At 36.5% G+C, this 23,500-nt stretch overlaps 1 long non-coding RNA gene across 3 annotated transcripts in view; it reads left to right on the forward strand.

Moving 5' to 3' along the window:
- Positions 1 to 23,500, forward strand: part of si:ch211-120j21.2 — a 238,426-nt gene that overhangs the window by 170,820 nt on the left and 44,106 nt on the right. The window contains exon 7 of one of the 3 annotated variants that reach the window (XR_015497802.1): positions 21,970 to 22,145. The exons of the other annotated variants lie outside the window; for them this stretch is intronic. This is a non-coding gene — a long non-coding RNA (si:ch211-120j21.2). The remainder of the gene's footprint in view (positions 1 to 21,969; positions 22,146 to 23,500) is intronic. 3 annotated transcript variants of the gene reach the window in all.

The raw sequence follows: 23,500 nt of genomic DNA on the forward strand, positions 1-23,500 counted from the left end.
ACATTACACTCAAAATTCAAAAAGGATTTAGTTTGTTTAATTGGTTTCCAACAGTGTGTGGCTAATTTGTAACCTCGCTGTTTCTTGTTTTCCTCAAAACTGGCTAGCAATCACTGTGTTTTTTTTACTTCTTTCAAAATGGTTCCATCTTTTAGCCTAGAGGATGGTATGCAATATAAGATTTTACTTACATACTTTCACAGATTTAAAAAAGTAAAATAAAATAAAAACTGTGCTTCTCTATATTACAGGAAAAAAAGTGTGTTAAAAATTGTGCTGCTCTTGTAAAGGATAAAAATAATTATTTGCTTTTTAATTTATTTACCATCTGGCCATTCAAAACAAATCTTCAGTAAAGCAAATGTGAATTCAGTAAAAATTCAAAAGTAAAAGGCTTGTAAATAATTTAATAATTTAGATTGGCCTGTATGTGTTTTTTTTTTTCCTAATGTGTTAGTAGCCATTGACTTACATTTTATAAATCACCAAAGGGCATGGTTTCAACGTAATATCTTTTTAATGTTTAATACTGTAAAAATTACCAGTTTCTCATATCTTGTGATTCAGGTTTACACTGTAAAAATATCTGTTAATTAACAGTTTCCATAATTTATGTTTTTTGTCTATTTGCGTTTGTGAATCTCATAATGGGACTTTGATCTCTGCTCTGTCTACATTTGATGTTGAAAATTCCACTCTGTAGTTTAACAAAGTGACTATTATTGACATTTTAGTAGTTTGAAATAATATATTGTATAATAAATAATATCTAAATAAATGAATCTGTAAAATTATTATTAGTATTATGATTATTATTATTATTATTATTATTATTATAACCTTAAAAATCTCTTTTACAAGAGCATCCTGGCCAAGATTGGGCAGTATACAGTTGAAGTCAGAATTATTAGCCCCCCTTTGAGTTTTTCTTTATTAAATATTTCCCAAACAATGTTTGATAGAGCAATGAAATTTTCACAGTATGTCTGATAATATTTTTTTTCTTCTGGAGAAAGTCTTATTTGTTTTAATTTGGCTAGAATAAAAGCAATTTTAAAATTTTTTAAAAAACATTTTAAAGTCAAAATTTTTAGCCCCTTTAAGCTATTTTTTTTATTAGTCTACAGAAAAAAAAGATTGTTATACAATAACTTGCCTAATTACCCTAACCTGCCTAGTTAAACTAATTAACCCAGTTAAGCCTTCAAATGTCACTTTAAGCTGTATAGAAGTCTTGAAAAAATCTAGTCAAGTATTATCAATGGCAAAGATAAAATAAATCAGTTTTTAGAAATTATAAAACTATTATGTTTAGAAATGTGTTGAAAATCCATTAAACAAAAATTGGGGAAAAAACTTAACTGGGGGTTAATAATTCTGTAGATAACATCACTGTAGTCCAATATCGACATAAATGTTCCATCAACCAGCTTCTTTTTAACATGAAAAGAAAGACATGTAACAAAAAAAGAAAGAAAGACATGAAGACAAATAACAGAAGATGTACTGGCAGCTTATTACAAGGTTTTTGCAGCATAAAATACAACACCAACCCAGACAAAATATCACTTTAAACTAATAAAAATGTTCCTAAAAGTCACTTTTTCAAAGTTTTACTGTTAACAGTTGTCTGAAAAAAGATCAAGATCTTGTAATGTGATTCAAAAGAATAAATAATAATAAAAAAATAAAACCATAAATCACAAAGTACGGAAAACTGTCAATTTACTGATATTTTTACAGTGTATTAATACTTTATAACACAATTAACCTCATCAACCTGTAAAATAAACAACAACAAAAAAGTACTCACAGCTCATTATCAACATTCTTACTAGTAAAATGTCAATGCAACTTTCAACTCAACTCAACTCACTTGACCATCTTAAAAACAAAGGTTCCTTATTGCCATCAATGGTTCTATTAAGAGCCCGTAACATCTATGAAACCATTTCAATCCACAATTTTTTTTTTAAGTGGAAAAACGATATGTAATTTGACAACTTAAATAAATGGAAAATACCATGAATCACAAATGAAAGGAAACTGTTATTTTTTGTATACAAAAAACAAACAAACAAAAAAACATCACTTGCATCTTAGATGGCCTGGGGTTGAGCAAATGAGCATTTTCATATGGGTGAACAATGCCTTTAATACGAAGTCAAAGAAAAGGGAAAGTTCACCTAAAAAGTTCTCTCACCCTCAAACCCCCAGCCTTGTTGTCGATACTGAGCTTCTGTTGTGGTTTCCAGCATTGTGGATTTCCAGGGACATGAAATAGTCCTCACAGAAGGGAGTAGCAAGTGTCATTTAGGGGTCACTAGGAGAAACATAAAAAGAACTGCTAAGATTTCACAATCTTTACTCCAAAACATGAATAACCTGTGTAGTTTTGACAGCAAATTGTAGCAAAACTACAAACCCAATAAAGGAGAACAACTGTTTGAAGAATCTGTTGTGCGACTTTTTTCCTGGCGTGTGCTCGCATGCAGACAAAGAGGAAGAAGAAGAGAGAGAGATAGAGAGAAGGAGTGAAAGTGAGAGGCGGAGGAGGACAGATTCAGATGACGATAAGATGAGAAGGCGACAGAAAAGCGTTTGTTCGCTTTCTCTGAGGCTGTGATGGAATTTCTTACAGATCAAATGTGAAAGAGTTGCTGCTTCCAGGGAATATCGGAAACTGTGGATGGAATTGTTTAGCTTTGTTTGTTTGATGTTGGATCTGGTTTGTTAGAGTACATATGTAGGGAGAGAGAGAGTGAAAAAAGTGTGCATAACCTCAGAGGACAGCGAACAATCACATCAAAGAGCTAGCAAACAAAGGCATCCCATAATGCAACGGCGCTTTCTATTTAGATCAGAGATTATAAGTGTAATTGCATGATGATCTGGTTGGCACCCCTGCGACGGCTTCATCTGTTACTGGGGTCTTTTCAGTGTTAGATCGGCTGACTGCTTCTATTCATGATCCAACTGTACAAAGAGCTTCAAAATGACTAATATAGTGAGACCTGGAAGTCTGCATTTGAACAAAAGAAATCATAATATTATGGAAATAACAACCTGAGCATCATTGTGAGGCAGCAGTTCATTCACATTGACCACAAATCGGCTTATCTTTTTTTCCAAGAGATGCTAGACTGACTACTGGGATCCATAGATACCGAAGGCGGTGTAAATCACATATTCTCCAACCATGTAATTATAGGGTTCGCAAGAGCACTTAAGCTGACCAAAGCAGGCAAACATTTATTGTCATAAATTTGCCAATCACGGTGTAGTGACACAGAGTTGGATGAAGTGTGTGATGTTCTGTGTGAGTGTGTTTTAGAGACAGAAGTGGGTGAGGGAGAGCCGAGAGCTGCCTAAGAAAATACGCAGAGGCCTGTTTCCTGGCTGCAGACGGTGACTGTGTGGGGTTTTCATGAGTGCTGAAATCTTAACCATGTTTATCCAGCCTTTTTCCAATGTTCTTAAAGAACATCTTAGTTTCTTGACCTGGATTGCTTGTCAGGTTTTGAAATGTTTTGGCATTGGGTGGCTGCTGTGTGTGGGTGTGTGTGTGTACTTGGTCAGAAATGAAGTTTTTTAACACAGTATCAGTTTTTGTTTCAATCCATCCGTCCGTCCATCCGTCCGTCTGTCTGTTTGTCTGTCTCTGTCTGTCTGTCTGTCTGTCTGTCTGTCTGTCTGTCTGTCTGTCTGTCTGTCTAATAATAATAATACTTATATTTATCAAAATACAAAATTTAATGTCACATAGTTCTTCATATTTTTTTTTACATATATGTGTGTGTGTGTGTAATTGAGGTCAGCTAGCGAAGTGCTATTACAGATTCTAGAGGCCAAGGTCTTAGTCTTCTTGTTAGAGCATCTGACTCCCATGCAAATAATCCAAGCCCAGCTCAGAGTGGGTTGGAAGCAGTAGGACTGTTGGGTTACATTTGGGGGCTCATCCGGGATAAGAGTGAGGTTTAAGGGGATGAGTGTAATTGAGGCCAGCTAGTGAAGTGCTATGCAGGTAAATTTGACTCCTCTGACTTTAAAAGGTGCTCTGGCGACACTAGAGACCATGGTCTTTAGCCTCCTTGTTAAAGTAATCGACTCCCATGCAAAGAATCACTGTTTTGATCCCAACTCAGAGCGGGTTTGGTGCAGTAGGACTGGTGTGTTGGATGTGGCCGCTCCTCCTGGATAAGAGTGAGGTTTAAGGGGATGAGTGTATTGGAGGCCAGCTAGCGAAGTGCTATGCAGGTAAACCTCACTACTCTGACCTCTAAAGGTGCTCTAGCGACAGATGCTAGAGGCCATGATGTTTAGCCTCCTTGTTAGAGCAACCAACTGCCATGCAAAAAATCACTGGTTGTGTGCAGTAGAATTGGTGAGTTACATATACATTTAGTAATTTATTGAATAATATTCATTCATTCATTTTCTTTTCGGCTTAGTCCCTTTATTAATCTGGGGTTGCCACAGCGGAATGAACCGCCAACTTATCCAGCATCCATACACACTCATACACTACAGACAATTTGGCCTACCCAATTCACTTGTACCGCATGTTTTTGGACTGCGAGGGAAATCGGAGCACCCGGAGGAAACCCACGCGAATGCCGGGAGAACATGCAAACTCCACACAGAAGCGCCAACTGACCCATCCGAGGCTTGAACCATCGGCCTTCTTGCTTTGAGGCGACAGCACAACCTACTGCGCCACTGCGTCGTCCTATTGAACAATATATTTGAAATATTTTATGTACATAAATGCATGTATAATATATAATTTACAAAAATGTCAAATTATTCTGCTGATCATTGATACATCATACATTATATAATGTAAGCATTTTATTTCATGTATAAATTTGTGTGTTAAATATTAATTACATTTCATCCAAACAACAACAACCCAACCATTATACTGCATTATACATATATGCAGGAATTTTATGAAACTGTAGACAGCATTTTAACATATATTATACAAATATGCATCATTTTTAATTATTTACAAATAATATTTCAAATGTATTTTTTGATCAAGCATGCAGGGACAGCATTTTGTACTTAATAAACTAAGGTCAAAGGTATTGAAACTGACCAGTTAGTTCAATATATCAGTCTTACATGTTAAAAAAGTATCAATTCTTGAAACAAAATGCTTGCGTGTCTTTCTTCCACATCTCTGTCTTTAGATCATGTTGATATAAAGTCTTCTCTAAAATGCAGCAAAAAAGTGTATGAAACGATGATTATCTCTCTCATGCTGGCACTTTAAAATGTTTGTCTGCGATATGAGCTGATTATTTCTGTCTCAGCAATCACAGATAAATCACAGCAGGCCAGCAGGCCATGGGAGAGAAATGTGGACGGTTTCCCCGGTCCGTCAACTGAACTGAATCACTATGGCAATTTTCTAAGCCTGGAGAAAGCATACGAGTTCTGCCAAACTACATCATATCCCTTTTTTTGGCACAATCACCTTCTTGTCATCCGTATCTTTGTGTAAATGTGTCCAAGAGATGATGTGCTATATTAATAGAAGTTAAATAAATATCTTTTCCAGCATTAAGAAAGAAACAAGTATGGTGATCTGTCCTAGGAGAATCCCGTATTTCGGCTCTATTTTTAGTTTTCCATTACATATAAACAAATTATCCGGTATTTTACTTTTCCTAAAACTTTTGATTTGCTATAGTCCATTTTACCATGAAAATACACTCAAAACACTGCTTGTATAAACTACTTATGTAAAATTAGCTTAACACAATTTTATGAGCTTTATTTTTTTTATTGGTGACTGCTTAATTGTTCTATCCACGTAACTGTCACCTCACAGCAAGAAGGTCGCTGGTTCGAGTCCCGGCTGGATCAGTTGGCATGTTCTCCCCGTGTTTGCATGGGTTGCCTCTGGGTGTTCCGGTTTCCCCCACAATCCAAAGACATGTGGATTCCAAAGAAATGTGAAATTAATAAGCTAAATTAGGCGTAGTGTATGTAGGTGTGAATGAGTGTGTATGGATGTTTCCCAGTACTGGGTCGCAGTTGGAAGGGCATCTGCTGTGTAAAACATATGCTGGATAAGTTGGCGATTCATTTCGCTTTGGCGACCACTGATTAATAAAGGGACTAAAATGAATGAATTGTTTTTTGTTCAATCCACTTAAATTTGTGTTAACTTAATTGATTTCTGTCGGGACAACCTGAATGAATTGTGTGGAACCCTACATTTTTTACTGTGTAGCCCGGTTGCCATGCCTCGTCATATTATATTAAAAATTGACACAGCCTGAGCTTGAACCAGCGACCTTTTTGCTGTGAGGTGATTGTGCTACCCACTACGCCACCATGCTGCCCCTGAATTTACAGGTATTTACTGTATATGTTGCGAACACTTACATTTATCCAGATTACAGATTTTTAGCTGTAGTATATTTTCAGTGTTTTACCATTGAATTCACGGCCATTTTTACAGTGTGTATTCTACTCTGTGAAATCTGGTCACCCTAATAATAAACTCAATGACCCAAACATCTCCAGTGCAGGTCATTTTTCAGGAGATTGACAGTAGGTTGATATTTCAGCAAAATGCTCTGCTTTTGATTTTCGTGACAGTTTCTGCACTCTCTGACACCACAGTCGTGCTACTCTCCTCTACAGTTTGTTAGTAAACGGCGCAATCAGATCCTGTTCTGATGCATGTTTTCAATTTCAGCTCGCAAACAGTTGTTGCTCTTTGGCTCAACCCAGAAGCCAAGAGAGGCTGTCAGTGAAGACATGATGAAGTCTAGAAAACATCCTACCCTCCATCCCTTCCATGATTCACTCTCAAAACCAGAAAATAAAAAAAAAAACTCAATGAGTTTGGGCGCTTCCAGGAAAAGCTCGGCTCTCATTTTCTGCTTCTCCTCCTGATTCTGAGCATGTGTCTGAGCTTTTACTGTAATCTACAGTACGCAGGGCTAAAGGAAGCGCGTTATGCTGTTTTCATATGCTGATTTGTTTATTGTGCTGCCAGCAGCCGTGGCGTGACGTGCCACATGTTTGTGCAGAAGCATTTCACACACTGCACATGTTTGAATGGAAGAAATTATGAAAGTATGTGTATTTCTGAGTGAGACATGAATGAATCGTTCACATTGAATTTCCAGGCACGAAGAGTGGTGTTGAAATCGTGATCATTTTCATTTTAAAATCAGTAAATGACTTTGATGAAGGGCTCCAAGGCTTTTGAGTAGCTTTGGTTCTTAAAGGGATAGACATAAAAATAGAGAAAAAAACTATTTATTCATCATTAAGTGGTTCCAAACCTTTATAAGTATCTTAATTCTGCACATGTAAACATATAGGCTCATTCTATTAACATAGCCCTATATTAGTTTCTGAACACTGCGAATTATGTAGCCAGAGGTACATATGGCTACATTAATTTTTTTAAATGAACGCTTTGAGACAGTATGACGCTGTTCCTTTTCGCACTTACCAGCTGACCGCCTACCTCCATATGGATGGCTTTCCCAGTGTTATTACCAGTTTTTCCCGTTAGCTTGCCATGCACGTCTGCGAACTTGAGACACAGAGAGAAGTTGAATATGACAACAGGGTTCAGTGAAAAACAGTTCCAGAAAACTGGGGGAAAAAAAAAACAGGAGTCAAAAATTAAATAAACAGGTAAGTAACAGAGTGGCAATGTGGTAAAATCTGAAAACATGGTAAAAATCAAGCGAGGGCTCTTCTTTTGTATTGATTGCTTTTGAAAGTTGTTGCTTGAGTTGAGGGAAATGGGTGGGCAAGACAATCAATACAATTGGTTGGGTTTTGGGAAGGAGGAGGGTGTGTCAGTCGATCGGTCAGTCAGTTATTCAGTCAGTCAAACGGTCAGTCAACAGCGGCCTCTGGTGGATTTAAGCGAGAACAGCAGGCACAAATGGCACTCGCAAGAGAAATTTGAGATCTCAAAAAGCATACAAAGCGGCCCTTTAGTGGATTCGCGAACTGCAAAAAAACAGCTCCTGAGACATATTTTGCAGTCTCCAGAAATGTATGTATATAGAGGTATGTTTTCAGAATGAGCCTGGGTTGCGTAACCCATTGACTTCCATAGTAGATCAAACTATCAATTCTATCAATGTCAATAGTTACAGGTTTCATGTTTCTTCAAAATATATTTTATTTAACAGAAGAAACTAGTGAAAAGAAGGTAAATAATAACAACATTTTAAGTTTTGGGTAAACAATCCCTATGTTATCAGTATGAATGACCTCTAATTCATGTAATTTAAATTAAGTGCAAATTGTGAAAAGTGAAAATTGCAGTTACACTGTGATAATGCCAATGTAACCAAAATTGAAAGAGCAAAAATATCTATGTTGAGCTAATATTTTAGCTTGGGATTATGTAAGAAGACATATATTACGTGTTATTTTTAAATTTGATCAACACTTAGTGTGAATGTTTGAATGCTTGAATTTATTTTACGGCATTTTTACAGTAATTTTAAAAAGCATACGTAATTGCCGGTAATAAAAGCCAATTAAAGTGTACTTAATGATAGGGCTATGGTAGCTAACTAAATTGTATATAAAAATATGTCAAAAACGTCATTTTGTAAATATAAATTGTCAGGAAAATGAGCTTCAACTGATTTTACTCAGCTCCCATACTTACTAAACAATTACTACTTGGCTTGGGCATGGCTCACAAGCTACACCTTTTTTAACATAGAAATAATCTGCATTTCATTTTCTCTTTTCAGTCTGATGTCTGTGAGTAAAAACAAACACCGAAGTAGGCACCCAAATCCAAAATCCACCCCTAAGCCCTACCATCATTGGGAATAAGAAAATGATACTAAATTATACGAATGAGATTGTACGAAGTCATACAAACTAGTCACTAAATTTACACTCAAGTGACACAAATTAGTCACCAAAAACTTACCAATAGCCACGAGATAGCATTGGTATTTCAAACTAATTAAATTGCAAACAAGATAATCAAGATTTATCAAACTTATTATAACTTGTAATTGACTACAATTTCAATGAGTTATTGGGCATTAAGCAAAAAATCTAAAATCACCTAAGAATAATGATTTTGTAGTTTTCATTGTCAGTTTAGTTAAATTAACCAATGCTAACTATTGGAGCCTTATTGCACAGAGTTACAATAGTACAATAGCCCGATAAATACATCACTGAATTTTCAGTTAACATTTGAGCATGTAGTAGGTCAGATTAACACTAGAAAATGTTTCCTGGCTTGTGTTGCTGTTATAAGTGCCACTGCAAATACAGTGAATATTCTTAAACATCACTCTGGCAGTTTAAATAATAAATAACTTTACATTGTAAAAACAATCCATAATTTTAAGTTGTTTTTTTCCGTCAGCTGGGGGGATTACAGCCGTTAAATTACAGAAATTTACTGTAAAATAACAACCATAAATTACAGAAATTTAATCTAAAATAACAGCCGTAAATTACAGAAATTTACCATAAAATAACAGATGTTAAATTACAGTAATTTACCAGAATTTTTATTTTATAAAATCTCTATAATGTAATGGTCATTATTTTACCCTTTTTTTTCCGGCATCCCAGCTGCTGGAAAAAAAAAATTCAGATCTTTTTACAGTGTATAATATCAATATTGTAACTTAGGTAGTCGGGTGACAATGGAGCTGAGGATCCATTCATTCATTCATTTTCTTGTCTACTTAGTCCCTTTATTAATCCGGGGTCGCCATAGCAGAATGAACCGCCAGCAGAGGATCCAAAAACAGTTCATTAATAGCTTAGTCAGGCAGGCAATGGTCAAACAGGAACAAATAAATGACGGTAATCCAAAATCGTAGTTGTGATCACAGGCGAAAGTTCGCTGCAGGAGACAAACAGCATAAACAAGAATAAAAACAGGGATCAAAAACCATGAAAGAACAAGGCAAGGAAAATGCATAGAAATGTTACAGAAAACAAGACTCAGCAATGTGTGTGTTTGAAAGGTGAATATGTAGTCCATATAATCAGTATATTATGCTACCAGCTGTGTGTGTAATAAGGGAGAGAAATGGAACTGGTGTGTGTGTGAGGTGCATGATGGGATTTGAAGTCCCCTAGTAGATCTCCAGCCATCTGCAACTGCTAGATCACTGGTGATTGTGACAAATATCATATATGAGCATTATCACAATATATTGGCATACTGTATGTCCACACTGAAGAGTTGTTTTGCAGAAGCTAAAGCATAATTCTAAATGACCCTTTTTTCATGATAAAGAGTTGAAAGCTGCTTGCTTAAAATGTTAATTTACTTGAAGTGGTTTACTTTAATTTACATTTACTTGCTGAGATGCACACTGCTTTTATTATTTTATTATTATGGGGAAAATGCATAGCACATATTAACATTATTTAAATTCTGCTTGGGGTTAGTGTGCATAGAGCTCAGGACGAAAAAAAGAACTTTCCTTTGAGTATATTGGAGACTTTTAAGCAATTTATTTCCATAATAAGCACTTTTTTTAAAGTATGTTCTAAAGTTTACTTTGCAGTTCAGCCAGACTCTCACAGAGCTGGACCTCCTAGCGAAGCCTATTGGGGTTTTCTTTAAATGTATGGGCAAAGGTGAAGGAATCAGTTTGCCTAAAACATATTGCTCTCAACAGGGGGTTAAAAACACATCAAGGAACACATCAAGGCCCGCATGCATTCAGGCTGGCAAGCGGTTTGATTAATGCTTGCGCTCAGAGTAGTATGGCATAAGAGATGAGATACTGATTCCTTCTAAATCAATCTCAGAGAGTTGCAGAGTTACGTCATATATCTCTCAGATGCAGTCAGTGATAGCGCCGTTTCCCTCAATTTGCTTTCAATGAGATGAGTGCCTTTTGCTCAGACATAATAAACAACAGTCATCCTGGATGATGCATTTCCTTGCCTTTTTTCCACTCTGCTGTCAAATGCAGATTTCATCCATATGTAGACATGTTGTATTTGTTTTTGTTTTTGCAAACTCCTTTGTCTGAGCAAGCCACAGCCGCTCAGAGCCTCCTCGTGTTGTCTTATCATCATGTGTCAGGTTTAAATGACGCATGGATGGATGGATGGTTGAAAATCATGCTGGTACTGCAGTCTGACTCTCATATTCTCAAATACGATCACAGCTAAACCGTCACGTATCATGGTTCGGTTAAATAAACTTTTTTTTTAATACAAGAGGAAGGGAATTCTAGGAATGCTATTTTTTTTCTTAAACACTGTCAGTTATTTGAAAGGATTAGGGGAATTTAACCATATTCAGTTATTTATATTACCCATTAAGCCACATGATAAATGGGCATAGAATGTTATTTGATTGTAAAAATAGTCAGAGTCTTTTACAAGCTGTTTTATTTCTGTGATCTGATGTTGTTTTTCCAATCAAAACAGGATATGTTGTAAGTGAAAAATACAACCCAGGCTCATTCTAAAAATGTTCCTCTACATACATTTCTAGAGAGTGCCAAATACATCCCAGGAGCTACGTTTTTTTGCAGTTTTTGTTTTTGCAAATCCGGGAAAGGGCGCTGTGTACGCTTTTTGAGATCTCAAATTTCTCTTGCGAGAGCCATTCGAGCCTACTGTTCTCTCGTAAATCGACCAGAGGCCGCTGTCTACTAACTGTTTTACTGAATGAATAACTGACTGACTGATTGACCGATCGTCTGACCCACCCTTCCCCTACCCTAAACTAACCAATAGTTTTTTTTAAAAGCACAGATTGACCTGCTCACCCACTTCCCAAAACAACAAATTTAAAAAGCAATCTAGAAAAAGAAAAGCCCTCCTCTGATTTTTACTACATTTTACTACATTCTCACCCTGTTATTTTAATTGTATTTTTATTTTTCGGCTTCAGTTTTTTTTTTTTTTTTTTTTTTTACCTTCATTTTTGGAACCGTTCTTCACCGGACTTCAACCCCGTCGTCGTAGTCATCTCCTCTCTCCGTCTCAAGTCCACCATAGTACATGATGGTCTAACTGATAAACTTGTAACAGTGCCGTCCATAAGGAAGTAAGCGATCAGTTGGTAAGCGACAAAAGGAACGGCATCATTCCAGACCATAGCGTTCATTTAAAAAATGAAATGCAGCCATACGTAATTCTGGCTACATAATTCACGATCTCCAGAAATGTATATAGGGCTGCATTTTCAGAATGAGTCTATATTGAAAAAAAAAACTGGTTTGGCATGTAATTATATCCATATGGAACTGAATAAAAAAATCGACAAGAAATATCACCAGAGTGTAGTTTTAAGAGGACGAATTGAAAAGGAACCGCAGTATCAATTTGCAGAGAAAAGTTGTTTAAGAAGCAAATAAAAAAATCAATGTTTTAGTGTTTTTGAAAAGAGTTAAGAAATTAATATTTGGTAGAAAGAATCTTGATTTTTAGTCCAGATTAAATCAATATCATCAAATCAAACCCAGAGGCAATTTAGGAATAAAACTGAATTTCCCTTTTACATTTTACAGTTTTTTACAATTGCTATGACACTTTTATCAATACATTTAACAAGTTTCCTAAACTCTTAACACAGTTAGCACAACATCCGTCTTCGTGGGCTATACAATTAACACATTTCTTGTTGTTTTGACACAAAATGCATCCAGTTAACACAAATTTAAAATGCTTTAACTTCTTTTACACACAAGCACAACCAAGAACAAAACAATGTAATTTTACAGTCAAATTTACAAATGCTTTAACACAGTATGTCAGAACAGATAACACCATGTTCTAAACAGAAATTATATAGGATAAAGTCAAAGTGAACAGCTGTTCTAATTGTGAATTGAAACACAAATATATTCCCTGTATTTTATTCAATTGCCAATGAGAAACATCATATTGCGGTTATATAAATAAATAAATGATAAAAAATATAGATGTATACAAATATAGATGTATATTTCTTTATTTATTTACTGTATATAACCGCAATATGCTATTTCTCATTGGCAACTGGAAAAAAAAAATAAAAATTAAAAAATGAAAAAAAAAAAAAACTATATATATATATATATATATATATATATATATATATATATATATATATATATATATATATATATATATATATATATATGACAGCTGATTCCCATTTAGAAAGCACACTCATGTCTTGTTTTGGTTTTTTCAATCACATGATCATATGTTCTAATAGAGGACTCTTGAGGTTTTTGAAAGGAACATTAAAGAACTCTGTCACCAATACGTCCATGTAAGATTATGCAATACAGTCATTACTGTACTATACACAGTGTGTTTTGCAGTAAGCTACTCTTTAAACCTGGAGTTCATTAGTACATACAGTACATATACAGTACAGCATTTGCATACACTGTGTCTAATTACTTTCAGAGAGTCATGAAGTTAGAGGCCAATCAAGTACCACATGAAATTTTCAATGTTGACAAGGCTGGGGATGTCGCTGTAGGAAAAACATAATAGGCCAAAGGGCCACAGTTACCGTGCCGGGCCACAGAAGATATCAAGTATAATGTGGATGAGAACATGTGGCAAAAGACCGGACAGCATAGAAAATTACTTTGTTATTTTATTATAATTGTGGTGCTTTTTTTTGCAGTGATGTCCTTCTGCAAAAAAGGTCTGTACTGCAGAAATTCTGTGTCTGTATTTTTTTTTTACATAAACTGTCAATTTTATAAAGCAATTTTTTTTCTTTGTTTTGTATAGAATTTTTGCCGTAAACGAAAGAAAATGCATGCATTTACTTAACCCAATGAAACAAAACTGTAACGAGACTTCAAATATAAGGGCAGAGCTGACACATAAACTAATGGAGTTTCTGTAATGTCAGCTGATGATAGTGTTTTATTGTCAGTGTGTTCTGATTGACTGAATGTTTCTGTTGGAAGAGAACATGTGTTAGTGTTTTGAACAATAATTTCATTTTGAAACATGATTGCAGTGTTTTGTTAGACATGGTGTAGTGTGTTCGTTTATTATTGTATTTTGAAAAGTAGTTTAGAGGTTTAGTTTATAATGTGTGATTTTGAGCATAAAATTAACTGTTTTGCTAATTGTGTATTTTAGGTGTGTTGCTGCGTTAAGAGTTTAGCAAACTTGTTAAATGTATTAAAAAAAGTGTCATAGCCATTGTAAAAAACTGTAACATGTTTAATGATTATCGAATTCCTGCATCCTGCATCAATTTTAAATGACACTGCTCATCCCTTACATTCAGAGTTTCAGCTCCTTCCCTCCGGTCGTAGGTTTCTAGTATTAAGCTGTAAAACGAAACGTTACAAAAATAGTTTTATACCAGCAGCCATTAGACATTTAAATAAGACTTAAGCAGAGATGTTTCAGTGACCTGTATATTTTAAATCATTTTAAATATTTACTTGGGGGAGGGGGGGTGGACACTTAAAGTAATAATTTATTTATTCTTTATGTTTATGTTTTATGTCCTAATGCGCGTTTGTTGTTGTTACTGTGTGAGTTGCTTTGTGTGGCACTGTTGTAAGATGAGGACTCTTGACTGCAAATCAAATCTACCTTCGGGTATAAATAAAGTAACCTAACCTAACCTAACCTAATCCTGCAGCAACCTAGCCCATGAGTGTGGACTTTACCATAGACTTTAAACTTAAAAAAAAAAGAAACTTACAATAATCAATATCAGTGGCCGCATGTCGGCCTTGATGTGCGTTTTTTCAAATAGGAGTCTGCAATTGGTTAAAACACCCATGGATATAACCGAAATTTGCGCATAACAGGGTTTTATGCGTCCCACAATATGCAATGTCTATAGAGTGACTCCATAAGGTAAACTGCACACACATCCAAATACAAATGAATTTGGTAAACAAAATTGGCCTGTGTGTGTGTGTGTGTGTGTGTGTGTGTGTGTGTGTGTGTGTGTGTGTGTGTGTGTGTGTGTGTGTGTGTGTGTGTGTGTGTGTGTGTGTGTGTGTGTGTGTGTGTGTGTGTGTGTGTGTGTGTGTGTGTGTGTGTGTGTGTGTGTGTGTGTGTGTGCGGTGTGTGTGTGTGTGTGTGTGTGTGTGAATGCGAGAAAGTATGGGTGTTACCCAGTACTGGGTTGCTGATGGAAGGGCATCTGCTGCGTAAAACAATTTTTTTTTTTTTTAAACAAGGCTTTTTGTGATTTTTAAATTGAAATTACACTCTGCATAAGCTAAAATAGCTTTAAAAATTGATGTTGAGATTTGAGAAGTACCAAAAATGTTGGTAGAGACAGAATATAGCTACAGTTTGCTTATGTAAATGTATTCACCTTCTCTCTTTTATTTTCTGTTTTATCGGTCAACTGCTTCAGTGTGCTCGCCCCTCATTCAGTCATCATGACTTCTGTTTTGAAGAGGCAGGTCTCAGACGGTAAATGAGCCGTGGTGAAGGTAATTGGGGAAATAATCCCCCCTGAGCTGCTACAGCATTTTTTTACAAATATTAATAAGTGGAAACAATTTCATAGTCTGACCACCACATACCATCCAAGAGGAGGGAAGACGGAGATGAAAAATTGCAATAATCCCTTCTTTCCTGTTTATCCTGGCTCAGTTTGATGGTATGTGATACACTGATAAAACAAGAAACCGATGTTTGATCCAGGGGGAAAGGGTTTCAGATATCACCCGGACCCTTAGAAGTTGAAAATTAAAGTCAAGAAAAAGTGTTCTTGCTTGTATGTAATGTGGTGTTAACATAAAACAGCACTATCATTTGTTTGGGGACCTCAAAGCACAGCACTTTAATCAGCGTAGCGCTAAAAACACTAAAAGTTCATTTGTCTTGTGAAACTTGTGAAAAGATGAAAGATCCTATTCATGCATACTTGTGTAGTATATAAATGATGAATTATGCCAAACTGGATGAGAAATCACAGAAGTTCCTGTTCTTTTCCATTTTTTATGATTTCCAAACAGCTATAAAAGCAAAGTTTTGGACTAGCCCTTCAATCAGTGCTGGGGTCTGCTGAGGCTATGTTCAGGGGATTTTGCACATGGCTAATTATATTAGATTAGCACAGATTCCTCTGCTTTTTTCATTAATAAGCTTGTCTGTGTGGGTGTTTATAAATGTGAGTGAGAGTGAGGGGGACTCTCAGTGTTTTCCATGACAGGGGCCAGACAGACCCTCAGGCGCAAGTCTTTCCTGACAGAGCCTGTGATTTATCATGTAGTAAACCCCTCGCTTCAAAACTACACACACACATACACATACAGGCTGATCAACTGAGTTCTCATGTGGTTAACCACTCCTGAAAAAGACAAATCTTTCAATAATGGTTCAACTCTCTTGTGTGGAAGACGATGTCCCTCCCAGAAATGCAGGATGTGCAAAAAATAAGACTTAATTACAAGCAATAGCATAATAGAATTTTTTTCTTTCAGTAGATGTCAGCCATAGTTCTAGAATGCTAGGCTAATGTAAAAACTCAATTTGACAAGTAAAGAGTTGTGTACATTTTAAATTGGGTTGTTTTATAATTCAACAGCCTGAAATTAGTTATTGCACTTTTGCTGCCAAAGTTAAATCACCCTGCAGCTGAAGACCGGTTAAAGCTTAGCAGGGCTGAGCTTAGTCAGGATCTGTATGCGAGAGTCCACATAGATAAATTAAGTTGCTGTTGGCAGTGGTGTTAGTGAGGCCAGCAGGGGGCGCTCAACCTGCAGTCTGTGTGGGTCCTAATGCCCCAGTAAAGTGAAGGGGACACCATACTGTCAATGAACGCCATCTTTCAGATGAGAGGTTAAACTAAGGTCCTGACTGGCTCGTTGGTCATTAAAAATCCTATGGCACTTCTCGTGAAGAGTAGGGGTGTAATCCCAGTGTCCTGGCCAAATTCCTCCCATTGGCTCTTACCATCATGGCCTTCCAATCATCCACATCTACCAAATTGGCTCTATCACTGTCTCTCGACTCCTCCTATAGCTGGTGTGTTTTGAGCGCACTGGCGCCATTGTCCTGTGGCTGTTGTCACATCACCAAAGTGGATGCTGCACACTGGTGGATTGGAATTAGAATGTCTTTATTGTCCTCGAAGGGCAATTAGATTTACAGCAATAGCCGACAGTTAACAGCAACAGTAAACAAAAAAAAAATCATAATCAAGTAAAAAAACACACAACTTAAAGTTTGTAAGTAACTCAACTGCAGTTGGACCAAACAAATCCAAATATCTGTTGGACTTTGCCCCTCTAGAATAAGTATATCTTCTGCCTGATGGCAGAAGGCAAGATGTTGAATCAAGTGGGTGGTTCTTATCTGCTAAAATGGACATAGCCATCTTTATGACTCTCACCTCATACACCTGTCCAATACTGTTAAGATCTGTGCCCAAAATCTTTTGAGATACAGTAGATGAAGCATTTTTGAAAGTCTGTTTTTACAAGTCATGCTCAAATGACAATACCAGCGTATTTCTGCAAAAGTTAAAAGAGACTCAATAAAAGACGAATAAAATGTCTTATAAGAAGAGGCCTCTCCATATCAAATCCTTTCAACCTCCTCAAGTAAAACAATTGTTGATTCGCCTTTTTACAAATCAAATTTGTGTTTGCCTCAATGTTCAGTTGGAGGATGGTGCCCAGGTATGTACACTCACTCGCTGTCTCAACAACAGTACTGTTTATAGTAGTAGTAGCATTAGAAATAAAGTTACGGCATAAGTCAATAAACATCTCTTTAGTTTTTGAGACATTAAGTTGTAAATATAAGTCTTTGCACCAAGCAACAAAGCTGTCCAACCCTTGGCCATGATCCTTCTCATGATTATGCAGAAGACTGACAATGAAAGATACATCAGATTAAAAAAAAATAGAAAAAAATAGGTAGTGGTGTGGAGTAGTGGACCCCTCCTCATGATTGTAAAGCGCTTTGGGTGTATGGCCATACACAATAACAACTCAGGCTCATAATGGAAACGTAGTCCTGCGGACGTTTCTGGAGACTGCGGAATACGTCCCGGCAGGTACGTACGGCTGCAGTTTTTGTTTTTGCGAATCCGCGAGAGGCCGCTGTTGTGCGCTTTTTCGCATCTCAAACGCCACTCGCGAGTGCAGTTCGTGCCCGCGCTGTTCTCGCATGAACCCACTAGAGGCCGCTGTCCGACTGACCGGATGATTGACTGCGCAACCGGCCAATCGGCTGACCCACCCTCCTCCTTCCCTGAACCAAATCAATTTTACCGATTGACCCGCCCGCCCGCTCACTTCCCTAAACCCGAGCAACAGTTTACAAAAGCCGTCCAAAAAAAGTAAAGCCCTAATTTTTTTTTCTACCGCGTTTTCGGATTTCACAGCGTTCTCACCCTGTTACGAAACTCATTTACTTAATTTTTTTGGATTCTGTTTTTGTCTTACCTGATTGCTGGAACCGCTCTTCTCCGCACTCGAAACCGATCGCCGTGGTCAACTCCTCTCTGCATCTCAAGCCTGCCGACGTACACGGTGAGCTGAGTGAACAAACTGTTGCAGCGGAAAAGCCCTCCACATGGAGGTAAGCGGTCGGTCGGCCGGTCGGCCGGCAAGCGCAAAAAGGAACAGCGTCGCACCGCATCGTATCGTTCGCTTGAAAAAAAAATGCAGTCATACGTACCTACCGGGACGTATTTCGCTGTCTCCAGAAACGTCCACGGGACTACGTTTTCAGAATGAGTTTGGGTTGCACAATAAATGTGCTCTATAAATACACGTTACTCACTTACTAATGCACTTAAAGGCATTGTTCAGATGTTTATGTGAGTCTGAGCATAGGGGAGTTTGCAACAGGGAGTTCTAGGAAATGAGTTATAAGGACTAGCCACCAGGCCCTGGTCACCCGAGAACTACATTCTCACCTTTGGTCATGTTTCTGGTTGCATTCGCACTGTCACTTGGCACTCTGAGGTGATGCCAATGAATATGATCACTGTTTTTTGCAGATTCTAAATGTTTTATTTCAAGAAATGTCTGCATACAGATGGAAACAGGAAAACTGGTTAAAACTGTAATATCACACCTACTATTTATGCTTTATAAATCCCTTGTAAATGACAATTAAAGGCTTGGTATCAAATGAACAATAAATCTGCAATCTTATCTAAAAAGTTAAATTACTGTACAGTTTAATCGCTGAATAACATAATAAAACAACAACAATATAATAATTTAGCAATATAATAAGATGCAATGTTTAAACTCTAGTGATTTTTTTAGATAAGATTGGAAAGATTTATTTTTCATTTGAAGTAGTTTCATTTGTGCATCTTCAAACGAATATAAATAAATAAAGTAGTTTGTTATCTTTTCCTGTTTAGAATTTAACTGAGCCTTTAATTGTCATTTATAAGGGGTTTATAAAGCATAAATAATCCTCACTTTAGATTAGGTCACAAAACTGCATGAAGTTTAGTTAATAAAGCATTTATTAACATACAAATAACTACAAGTGCATGCCTGAATACCAAGAATTATAAATGTAAATTTTAATAGTTTATTAATCATTTACTAACTCATTCAGAATGATCTTTAAAAACAACCAACTATGCTTAAACAACTGGTTCGTAAATAATGCAATACTTCCTTTAGTAATGAAAAATAAATCACTAACAAAGTATGAAAGTTCAATTATTAAGCACATTATAAATGTGTTTATAAGTCAAAAATATACACCATTTGTAGCTACAGTTATAAACAGCTTACTAACGTTTATTAATGTAGCGGCAATGCTTAACAAATATTGATTTTACTGTTTGCTAATTCTTAATAAATGATTCATAGTGTGTAGGTATTATAAAGTGTTACCGTTAACTGAATTGATTTGTGTTGGGACAACATGAATGAATTGTGTGGAATCCTGCATTTTTTTACAGGCCGGTTATGTAATAATGACTGGGTGAAGCATTTATGTTAACTTTTAAATTCATGACAGTAAGAGGTGTTTAAACTTAGGACACTGTATTTTGACACAACAAATCGGCAATTGAAATTGCCCTCCAAGAAGAGTGCATCAAGTTTAGCACACAAGACCTTGGGAAGCAAAGCCCATTGATGAAGGTTAGCATTTGATTTCCCATCAGTGCTGAGGCAAGTTTGACCCCGGAGAGCTTTCAGTCACAGCTTTCACACTTCCACAAGTCTCCCGGGTCAGCAGAGCATGGAACTGACCGAGTGCACTAAATCAGGGCTTCATCAGATTGAGGAGAGGAGGATCGGATGAGTGGAAAGATGAGAGAGGAGGATTTAGTGTGGAGGAGGACTGCGGTCAGAGCTTGACTCCAGGTTGCCTCCGACTCTCTGTTGTTTCTATGGTTAGTTTTTTGCATTCTGTTCAGTTCTGTTGGTGACTTATTGCATTTGTGTGACTCGAGAACTTCCTGTTACATTTTAGAGGGATTGAAATAGACATATTTTCTTTAATATATAGCCCTAAATCTCAAATTATGTACATTTTAGACTTGGCTGAAACTCTGCGTTAACCAGAAAGTGGTTAAGACATTTTGTATTTCAGTATGTTGATGCCTCCAACTAAAATGGAATGTGTAGTAGGGGCAGGATTTCTGTTTGCATATCATTTGCTTATTATAACCTAACGGTAAATAGGTGTGGTTAAGAGTATTGGACTATACATGGACATTAATTGTAAACTGTGTAAAGCAATTTCTCTTCAGAATCCCGCCAGTACTGACTTAAATCACCTAATCATTGTTTTGAGTTTCAGACTGTCTGAATGATGGAAACATTTAGTTTTAGAACTGACAAAAATTTACCATATAGGGATGTCTAAAGCTAATGAGATCATTTCATAAATGTCCATATAAAAAAGTAAAGACGAATAACTGGTTTGAAAACATTCAGGATGCGCGTCCATCGAGGTTGCAGAAAAAACTGGAGCACTAGCGTTTGCAACAAGGGAATGACGTCGGATGCGGTACAGAGTTTGTTGTTGTGTTAGAGATAAGTTTTATTGATTGCATATTATATATTATTTACATAATGCTTTTAGCGTATTATAAAAGCTTGTCACCCAGTTATAAGCACAGTTATTTTGCAAACCTAACGTTAAAGTGAGCAGCATTTGTCTGAAGGTCCATTTGCGATAGCACCCTCACAGTGAATATTGGAAAAGACGAAATGGCCGAACATCCAGCCCGAAATATGCAACTATCTCATTGAAAGGCCTGGGTAATCATCAAAAAGTAAAGCAACTGCATTCTGACAGAGAACTGCACCTGTACGACAGGGAATGTGAGCTTAGATCTTTACATATCATTCCAAACATTTAGTGTCTGCAGTTTAATTAACCGAATGTAACTGTTTTTGCTGAAATCATTGCTGCAATCAAAAACGAGTCATGTGTATGATTCAGCACAGCGTGAACTTATATAAGATAAAATGAGAACTGCAGAGCCTAGCGTTTTTAATTAGGGACTCACTCCATTCAGCTCTTATGATGGCTGTTAGCCAAAGACGTCTGCGGTTGGCATTAAAAGCAGTTTGGTGTAAAGTAAAATTTAAGTTGCATGTTTTGCATTCTGTAGTTTCCACTTTTGGCTGTGTCTATCATTAAACTGGTGTGAATTTTAAGTATTTATCTGCATACATCTTACCTCACATTGGAGTATCAGAAAGTATCAGAAACAGAAAATAAACACTAAAATGTCTTTCAGATAAAATAATAAAACTAATATTAGTAAAGTAATAAAACTACATTAGTAAGTTATGATGATAAAAATGCTGTGAATTAGTTTGAATGAAATGTGACTGAAATATAATATAAAATGCAATAAATAAATAAGGGTGACTTATCTAAAATGGAAAACCTGTTTGAAAGCAGTCATTAAATTGCAAAGCCAACAGGTTGTACAAATTATCAGAAGTTACAAAAGCAAAAGACTAAATAAGAGGTCAAAACCGTTGCTTTTTCATTTAAAACATGATGAGAGGAAAATAGAGGCCACAACTTAGAAGCTGAAGGAAAGAGAGCGTGAAACCACAGATCAAATGATAAAGAAGGGGGAAAAGTATTGGCCTAAGCAAAGCACTACAGGAAGCCCTCAGTACAGAGAAGCCAGTCATTAATCTGAAGTGATACCTGCCCTCCAAGGCTCTGGGCCAAAGCAAACACAGGTAACGGAGCGAGGAACGCATAGCTTTTCCTCCAGCTTTCAGTGAGCTTGTCTAATTAATATATGGGCTCTGTGTCACCAGGAAGCAATCAGGGGGTGTTGAAGTTGTCACTTCTAGTCTTCCTTCAAAAACCCTCTCTTTGCTTTCAGTCAGGGGCGGTTTCTTCAATACGCACACCAATGACTTGTGCTTTGTGTTCTAGCTTTAACAGTTTATCAAGGCACCTATACATATTCAGTGGAAAATTGTGTTTAGTAGAACAAGATGCTTGGTAGAACAACACAAAGATGGTCAGTTTTAGTACAGATTGCACAGAATGTTGATGTATATCTTGTTTTTGTTGTTAGATATGCAATGTTTAAAACATCTTCTTGAAGCAGATCTTTATTTGACGGTGTTATGGAGGAATTTCCAGTGCTTTTTATGCAACATAGGCTCATTCTGAAAACATAGCCCTATATACATTTCTGGAGATCACGAATTATGTAGCCAGAAGTACGTATGGCTGCATTTTGTCTTTAAAACGAATGCCACGAAGCGGTATGATGCCATTTCTTTTCGCACTTACCAACTGACCACTTACCTCCATATGGCCGGCTTTGCCACTGTTACCAGTTTGTCCAGTTTGTTGCTATGTACATCAGCAGACTTGAAGCAGAGATGTGTTGACCACGATGACAGACCAGCAAAGAACGGGTCAATCGGTGCTTTTGAAAACACTATTGGTTGGGTTTAGGGAAGGTGGAGGGTGGATCAGTCGATCGGTCACTCTTTTACTCAGTCAGTCAACAGCAGCCTCTGGTGGAATTACGCACGAACAGCAGGGGGTAATAATCTAAAAAGAACGTACACAGCGTCCTTTGGTGCAAAAACAAAAACCATAGCTCCTTAGATGTATTTTGCGCTCTCTACAAATGTATATAGTGGTACATTTTCAGAATGAGTCTGGGTTGTTTTCATGAGTTGTAATGCCAACTGATGTTATTGCATTATATGTATTGAAATGTACAATATAACCAATTTTTGTTGCGTGTTTAAATAAGGTAAAATGATTAAGTATATATTAGGGTTGTCAAGATATTATTAATTAATCTTACGATACTATACCAGCTGAAGTATCACAACACCAAAAAGTATTGCGATACTGTAATTCATAACTCAAATTATAAAGAAAATTGTCAGGAATACTATATTTTGTATGTTATAATAGGTCTACTTTAATTTGATTCATAATTCCCTTATTATTAACAAAAAGTATTATTTGCACCTCACTTTACCTAAAATGTATTCCTACTTTTAGTTTATTTTCTAGACAACTGACCAACAAAAATACATCAAAATAAAGGTACAGATGT

This window comes from Danio rerio, chromosome 8, assembly GCF_052040795.2.
Source record: "Danio rerio strain M-AB ecotype USA chromosome 8, GRCz13ab, whole genome shotgun sequence".
In the NCBI taxonomy this organism is placed as follows: Eukaryota; Metazoa; Chordata; class Actinopteri; order Cypriniformes; family Danionidae; genus Danio; species Danio rerio.